At 36.2% G+C, this 9,204-nt stretch overlaps 1 non-coding gene across 1 annotated transcript; it reads right to left on the minus strand.

The window, feature by feature from the left end:
* Positions 1 to 5,957: 5,957 nt before the first annotated feature.
* On the minus strand, positions 5,958 to 6,064 carry LOC128287666 (small nucleolar RNA R71). Its single transcript, XR_008278365.1, has one exon. It is a non-coding gene; the product is annotated as a small nucleolar RNA R71 (small nucleolar RNA).
* Positions 6,065 to 9,204: the final 3,140 nt, after the last annotated feature.

Raw genomic sequence — 9,204 nt, forward strand, 5'->3', positions numbered from 1 at the left:
CTTAACACTCTTTAAAACCCCTTTTGTTTAAGCTTACATTTAGCCAAATTCAACTAAACTCCAGATCGAACGAAACTTCTCCATTTTACGATCGGGCATCTAAGCGACTCGAATCACTTCACCAAAGCGAGATCGTATCAGCTTGTTCCTTTTATGTTTCCTACTTTAGATTTCTTTGTTAAATGATTTTGGTTTCATGCTATTTAAGTTTTCTTACATAAAAATCTCAACTTTCACATTTTTATAAAGTTTTACTTTTATTGCTGCTTTGTTTTCCATTGTTATGTTAATTTTATTAATTTTAAGCATGTGTAGCTAAATCCTTTAAGAGGTTAGTTGATGGAGATGTGGATAAACTAAAATCTTTGGACAAAGGACTAAATTGTAACAAATTGGACTAATTTGAATAGAACTAATTACTTAGGTAGTGACGGCCCTAAAGGAATTTTAAGATAAAGTTTGAACGAAAGGTAATCTTGTCATGCACCAATTTGTTAATCCCGGATTAATTGGCGAGATCAGAAGATAAACCAGACCTAATTCATCTATGTCAGTAAAATTGAGATCAGAAATCAACCAACCCCTATTAGTTATTTGCGCGATTTATGTTTCTAGTCCAAGATTTGGTGAACCACATCGAAGTCAACCAACCCCTATTAGTCATTTGCTAGATAATCCATCTAGTTTACATTTCTTGCAATTTAGTCCCTAGAGTAGAATATTTAATTTTCTTGCAAACTTATCTTTTATGAATCATCGTAATATAAAATCATATTAGTAGCCACTTATCCTCTATTGTGTATACTAGTTATTGCTTAATTGCCTCTTCCTTTGGGTTCGATCCTTGGAATGCTTTGATGTTTCAATGTAACACTATAATTATTACAACTGAACTATATGCTTGCAGTAAAATCAAACTTTAAAAAAATTTCATAAATTAGTTGTTTTAATGCGCACGTGCGTAGATGATCAAGTTGTGTGTGAGGTAATTCTCTTACAAGTTTGGTGTTTTAACCCTATTAGTCCAAGGGTCGTCTTTTTACATGTTTTGTGTGTTTACTTGAAGACAAGAAAGAGTTAAGTGTGGGGGAGTTTGATCTGTCGTATTGTCGTAATTTGATATGTCAAATTAGGCTTCCTCGTTATACTTAAAGAGCTTATTTTTAAGTATTTTTTATGTCTTTTTCGTATTTTTTAGGTTTCAAATGAATATTTAAAAATTGCCTCATTTTACTCATTTTGAGACCCAAATTGGCAATCATGCCACTGGGTGCCCTAACCTTCGTTTTAGTGGTGTAGGTAATTACCAAAGGCCAGCACGATATTAAGGCATCAAGGCATTAAAATCTTGATACCCTCATCAGTCTCGGGATCAAGAGTGATATCGCAATATCCCCTTAGGGTATCGTGATATCCAAGTGACAAGAAGACCCCCCATTTCAAGACTAACAACAATATCACAATATCACTGTCATCAGAGGGCAAAAAATGACACTAGAGGCAATGTTTGTCCATTCGAAGCACCAATCAGGAAAGTATCATTCAAGGGAATTTTGACCATAACTTTGGGTCAGAATTGCTGCTAAAATCAATGAAAAATAGCTGAGGAGAGAGGAGGCCACACTTGGGATAGTTTTTGCTTTAGTTTTCTTAAGTTTTCTCTTGGTTCTCCTTTTTTCTAGGGTTTCATATTTTTCATCTTCTTACTTAGCTGTAGATTTAAACTTTCTGAAATTTCCTTCTTGTTTTAGTTGTTCTTAGTGTTAGTTAAGGTAATTATTACTGTAACTAGGGTTTTTTTGCACTTTCATTCCATTTCTTCTTTTTAATGACATTTTCAAATTTGTTTAATGCATTTTTAGTTTCCTTTAGTTTTAGTTAGCTTTCATCTTTAATGTTCCTTTCTTCTTATGTTACTATTAGATGTTTATCTTTACTTTGGATTTATGTTTTTTCCATTCAAAATCTCAACTTTCTTATTTTTCTTAAGCTTTACTTTAATGGTGACCATGTTTCTTTCTTTTATGCCTATTAGTTTAGGTTTTATCATAAGTAACTAAATTCCTAAGGGGGTTGGTTGATGGAGATGTGGGTAAAGAAGGCATTCTAGGAAAAACTGTTTGAATTCTCCAATGGGAGTTTGGCATTTGTAAAAAAAAAGGGGTAAGCATAATGTGTCCATACTCAAGAGTTCTCCGTCAAAAAATTGATTTCGTTCAGGAAAGCAGTCTGATAATATCTTTTAAGACTTTTGGGGAGTATGACAATAAGAAAGAAAAAAATTGAAACGTGTGTAAGGGAATTTGTGCCATCACTGATTTTTGGTTGGTGAGGACAACTTAATTAATTTTGGAAATTGAGATTCTAACGAAAAAGAAAATTTTGGGGACAAAATTCCTCAAGTTGGGGAGAGCTGTAACATCTCCCCCAACAAAACCCTAGTGTTCAAATGATGTCTATGGAAGTATGGCAAAAAGAGTAAGTTTTGAGTGTGTGTTAAGTATAAATGTAACAGTCCGTTTTCAGTGAAATTGGAACAGTGGTTTTGAGACAACAAATTTGACTTCGAAAGAAAATTTATTTTAATATTATTTTATTGTCAGTATTACGATAGGAACATCGTGTAAAAATTTCGTTAAGAAAATTTTACTAATATCATGATTAATTGAGAAAAGGACCAAATTGCATAAAATGCAAAAGTTGAGCTAGAAGGATCAAATAGCTATGGGATTCAAAATTTAAGGCCCTTATATGGCAAATAGACCATTAAGAGGAGTTAGTAGATAAGTTTAATGATTCATCTATGAAAAATTAGAAAAAGAAAAGGATAAAATTGGAAAGATGAAAAATAAGATGATAAATAATAAAATAAAGAAAATATCATCATTTTATTATCATCTTTACCAAATAAAATATGGAAACCCTAACCATGGAGAATTGAAGAAAGAGAAAACTTATTTGGCCAAATTAGGTGAGTGCTCAAGTCCCGTTTTTAGTAATTTTTATATTTTCGAGATCGTAATAGCTTAATTTAGTTATCTCGGGGATTAATTTGCAAATTTATTAAAGTAATAAGATTTTTACATCGATGAATATGCATGAATTATGAAATTTATGGTAGAAAATGAAAGGTTGTCGATAGATAAACAATTTTTGTAAAGTGAATTTTCATGAAATTTTGATTTAGAGACTAAATTGTAAATATGTAAAATTTATGGAAAAATTCTAAATTTCATAAATTATATGAGTTGCAAATGTTATGTGTAAAAATTGGTTAGGCTTGGAATAAGAATTAAATTGCATAAATTTCATTTTCCGAGCCGAGGGACGAAATCATAATTAATTAAAAGTATAGGGGTAAAATGGTAATTTTGCCTAGGATGTAAATTGAATTGAATTGAATAAGAATTTTATTAAATTGAACTGCATTTACTCATATAGATCCGGATAGATCAAATACAGAGCTAGATCGAAGTAAAGAAAAAGTAACGGATTAGTAGCATACAAGTTCACGAACATTGTCGAGGTAAGTTTGTGTAACTAAATTGTGTATATTTATATGTTTGAATTGAATGTTGTGTATGCTATTGTATTGTTGTTATGAAGATGAAAATTAATATTATATCCGACAATGCCTGACAAATATCAAGTCCCGATTGAATAAATGAAATTGGTTGGATACAAGATTTCCCGAATTGGTTGCGGTTCTGTATATATTGCGGACACACCATAGCTCGAAAGAGCGTCCCATTGTTAGCCCTCTCGAGCTTTTTGTTATATGGTTCTTACGAGCTTCCCATTAATAGCTCTTCAGACCATCCCAATCAGTTGTGATTCTGCATGTGTTGTGGACACGTCATAGCTCTTTTCAGCGTCCCCTTAATGGCTCTTCGTGAGCTTTCTGATTAAAGGCTATTTGTGAGTGATAAACCGTAATTTATACATATTTTTATCCCATGCTTAGCATATTTTTGGATGAATTATCACTAGATTTGTGGAATTCGATGCTCCTAATCCTTTAATTTCATGTTTTATACTGAGGTGAGCATAGGAGAGTAAAAAGAGTGGGAAATGGGCCAAAAACGGAGAAAATGGGTCAACGTGGGAAATCAACACGGCCTAGACTTCCTTACACGGGTAGACCACATGCCCGTGTAGTTTTAGCAGACTCTAAACACAGCCTGGACTTCCTTACATAGGTAGACCACATGCCCGTGTCTATTTAACAGGCTTTAACATAGGTTGAACCACTCGCACATGGGCGTGTCACACGGGCGTGTCCCTGTCGAGCCCAAGTCTAGTTCTAATCGAAAAAGGGCACTTTGGAGGGCTTTGAGGCATTCTAAAGCCTATTTAAACACATGAGAGGAGGACTAAAAGGGAGACACACAGAGGAGGGGGCAAGGAATTACTCGAAGAAAGCCGATTGATCCATCTCAGAAGCCGGATTCTCCTTCAAGCTGAACATTTCCCTTCGATTTCCTTCGGGATTTTTGGGTTTCTTTATGTTTTGTTATTATTATTATTCTGAGATGTTTTCTTTTACACTTATGAACTAAATCCCCTAAATACCTAAAGGGAATGAAACCTAAGACGGATCTTGTTATTATTTTCAGAATTATATGATAAATATTTGATTTGTTCTTAATTATTAGTTCTTAATTCTTACTTTAATATTCCAGGATATTGATTCAAGTATTGATGTGCTTATTCAGAGGAGCAAAAGTCCCTGTCTAAGAATAGATCTAGCATAATTAAGCGGAGTTGATTGTACCCCTAGACATAGGGCGACATAATTTTTCTAGATTAGGGTTAAACCTAATAAGGGAATCCATACATCGAGTTAATGCAGCACTAGGGGTTTTCATTAGAAAGAGATTTCAATTAATCAACCTACAGTTAGACGTTGTTAGTCTCGAGAGAGATAATAATATAACTTAGGGATTTCTACGGATCAAGTCAAGTGAATAAATCGTCTGATTCAGAGTCAAATAACAAGTGAAGTCTAGGTGGATTTTTCCATGGGTATTGTCTAAATCAATCAGTTTTCCCAAAATTATTTCCCTAATTTACTTTCTGTGCATTCTTAGTTTAGTTAATTAGTTTAGTTAAAACAAATCCCCTTAATTTTAGGTTAGATAATAAAAAGAAAGTTAATACTAGTACTTTTAGTTCCTGTGGGCTCTACATCTCAGTCTTGCTATAAACTATACTACTGTTCGATAGGTGCGCTTGCCTTCATCGTGATAATAGTTGGTTTTCATGTACGGTCAATTATAAATTTAAAACTTATGAGGATTTGACGATCATCAAGTTTTTGGCGCCGTTGCCAGGGAACTAGGATATTAGGAACACTTAATTTTTATTACTTTAGCCATTTATTTTATTGTAATTTAAATTTTATTTTGTTTTTTGTTACTAAATTTTCTTTTTTCTTCTGGCAGGTTTTTATAGTTTATGACTAGAAGAAACCTGTCAGGGCCATTACTTTTTGATAGTGAGATCAATCGCACAGCTCATAGAAACAGAAGAGAAATAAGGTGAAGCCTAAGATACATAGAGGAAGAGCAAGAAGACGATATTCACACCACAACCAAAGAGATGGATGAAAATCAGGAAAATCCGCTACCTCTTCCAATTGCTGCTGATCCAGTAAATTAGAATCCTGCTCCACGCACTATGTATGATTATGCTAAACCTACCTTAACAGGAGCTTAGTCAAGTATGGTTTGCAAGATGAGGATCCAAACACTCATTTGGCAAATTTTCTGGAACTTTGCGACACATTTAAAATCAAGGGCATTTCTGATGATGCCATTCACCTTCAGTTATTTCCCTTTTCATTAAGGAATAAGGCTAAACAGTGGTTGAACTCGTTACCACGAGGGTCAATCACTACTTGGGAACAAATGACCGAAAAGTTTTTACTTAAATATTTTCCGCCTACTAAAATGGCTAAATTGAGGAATGATATCTCTTCTTTTGTACAAATGGATCTAGAAACACTCTATGATGCATGGGAGAGATATAAGGATTTATTGAGAAGGTGCCCTCACCATGGGTTACCTCTATGGCTGCAGGTTCAGACGTTTTACAACTGTGAACCCTTCAACAAGGCAACTTATCGACGCAGCCACCAGTGGAACTTTGAACAACAAAACACCTGAAGAGGCTTACGAATTTATTGAAGAGATGTCATTGAATAACTATCAGTGGCAAGTCATGAGAACAAAGCGGACAAAAGTAGCCGGTGTTTTCAACCTTGACGCGGTCACTATACTATCAAATCAGGTAGAGCTTTTAAATAAAAAGATTAACGGTTTGGGTGGTTCTACTCAGGTACATCCAGTGATGAGGTGCGATTCAAATGGAGGAGGAGTACACACAGAATATCAATCCTTCAACCATAACACCGAGGAGGAACAAGTTCAATATATGGGTAATAATTCTAGACCTCAAAATAACCCATACAATAACACTCATAATGCAAGTTGGAGGAACCATCCGAACTTCTAGTGGGGTGGCCAAGGAAATCAAAGGCCACAATATCCCCCAGGTTTCCAACAACCACCTTACCAATAAGAAAAGAAGCCGAACCTTGAGGAGATGCTAACAAAGTTTATCTCGGTGTCAAAAACTCATTTTTAGAATACCAAAACAACACTTAAGAATCAACAAGTGTCGATCTAAGGGCTCGAAACTCAGATAGGATAGCTCGCTAAATTAATTTCTGAATGACCACAAGGTAACCTATCGAGTAACACTGAATCTAACCCAAGAGAACAGCTCAATGCGATTACCATTCAAGATGAAGAAGGGTTAGTTGAACCTGAACCAGAACTAAGGCAAGGAATTGTGGTAAGTAAAGGTAAAGGTGAGGTAAACCACAGTGAGCGAAAACTGAAAAGTAAAGAGTACAAACCTCGTGTGCCATACCCCAATGCGACAAGGAAAGACCACACAGATGAACAATTTGGTAAATTCCTTAAATTATTAAAGAAATTACATATTAACTTACCATTTATTGAAGCTTTTTCGTATATGCCAAACGCAGTTAAATTTTTAAAGGAGCTTTTAGCGAATAAACGGAAGTTGAATGAGGCGTTGCATGTGGAGTTGAATGCAGTTTGCTCAACCATTCTACAGAATAAGCTAGCCAAAAAATTAAAAGATCTAGGGAGTTTTACGATTCCTTGTTTAATTGGTAGCTTAGATGTTAATAATGCATTGGCTGATTTAGGGGCTAGTATTAATGTCATGTCCTATAAAATGTTTAAACAACTAGGTCTTGGGAAAACCAAACAAACTAGGATGAGTATTCAGTTAGCCAATAAAACCATTAGATTTCTTAAGGGTATCATTGAAGATGTACCTGTCAAAATGGATAAATTTATATTCCCAATTGATTTTGTTGTTCTAGACATGGAAGAGGATAATGATGAGCCTTTAATGTTAGGAAGGCCCTTTTTAGCAACTGCTAGAACTATTATCGATGTTGGTACAGGTGAACTCACACTTCGTGTGGGTGATGATACAATCACTCTTCAAGCTTGTAATTCGAGTAACAAATCCAATATTGAGGGTGGTTGTATAAATCGTGTTACTAATACTGATCATGTGGTGCAACCTTCTTTGCAGGAAACACGTTTGACGAGCATAAATGAGCCTTGTTCAAGTAACAACAAAGGACCCATCTATGAAGAACGAAGGCTACAAATCGAAGAACTAGATGAATGGCAGACACGGAACTCGAGAACACACGATAAACCAAAACCACGCCATGACGGACTCAATGTTTCACCAAATCAACTTAAGGTTAGAGACCAAGTACTATTAGATGCAGCAGACGCTCGCATTACCACGTCTGAACCCAATGGAGCAATACCTTTTACGGTACTTAACATTTTCCCATACGGTACAGTCGAGGTAACTCATTCCAAATTCGGCATGTTTAAGGTAAATAGTACTCGTCTAAAACCTTATTTTGATAAAATTGATACCAGGAATGAAGAGTGTACACTCCTCGTACCACCATAACCATGCAGTAGAGAGGTAAGTCAAGCTTAGACTCTAATTAAGCGTTTCTCAGGAGGCAACCGGAGCACTAACAATGTTGATTTCTTTACATTTTTGTTTTTAACATCTAAATCATTAACTGAGTCCTTAAACACAGGTTTTCCAAATCCACACGGCCAGGCACACGGGCTTGCCTTCGGCCGTGTGCATACCACGGGAGGCGACACGGTCGTTCGATACGGCCGTGTGAGAACAGAGCAAAATTTTCCCCAACACGGGATTTGATACATTGCCACGGTCGTGCGACGTGGCCGTGGGCAATTCTGTCAAATCAACACGCACGTGCGACCCGGCCGTGTCTATAAACCGTGGTCAAAACTGCCAAATTAACACAGGCGTGTGACTCGTCGGTGCCCACCAGTCGTGTTCGATACTGTCAAAATAACACGGGCTTGGGAAAAGCAAACGAAGTAGGGCACGGCCGCACGACACGGCCGTGTGCATCAATACGCCCAAAGAACACGGGGGTGGGCTGAATTTCAGACGCGCCCAAATTTGAAAATCACGAAACACACGGGATAAAATAAAGGCACATGGACGTGCCCTAGAGCCGTGTGCCCCAATATCTATATAAACCATTCATTATTCATCATCCCCTTCCCCAAAACCCTAACCCTAGTCGCCAAAATCTCTTCCTTCCCACCAATCGGCCACCCCTAAACTCTCCACTCTTCTTCCATTTTCTCCCATTTCTTTCCCCTTTCCCCTTTTCTCACCCTTGCAAGAATCACACAGCCTCAATACCCACGCCCATGGCCGACCCCAACAACACCCCACAATCACGCGGTCACTCCTCCAGCCACCGGTCCTCCACTAACGATTTTCTCATCTCTTTTATTTTCTTGTGATGCATACTATCATGATAATCTTAATTTTTACCCTATTATCTACATTTTGCTACTAATTGCTTATCATATCATCCTCATTCTTAGGATTTATTTCACGTATTTTATACCATTTTCTTACCATTATTAGCTCCTTTAATCTTTTTTGTGTTGAATCTAGTCATGCTATCACTACGCCATTTGCCATAACATCTCTCTCATCAAGTTTGATTGCTTTTGGTTGAGTCTTGTTAGTGTTAGTAGTTTTTGTTTCAATTTGTTTGTTTAATTCATGGTTAATTTC

This window comes from Gossypium arboreum, chromosome 13, assembly GCF_025698485.1.
Source record: "Gossypium arboreum isolate Shixiya-1 chromosome 13, ASM2569848v2, whole genome shotgun sequence".
Taxonomy (NCBI): Eukaryota; Viridiplantae; Streptophyta; class Magnoliopsida; order Malvales; family Malvaceae; genus Gossypium; species Gossypium arboreum.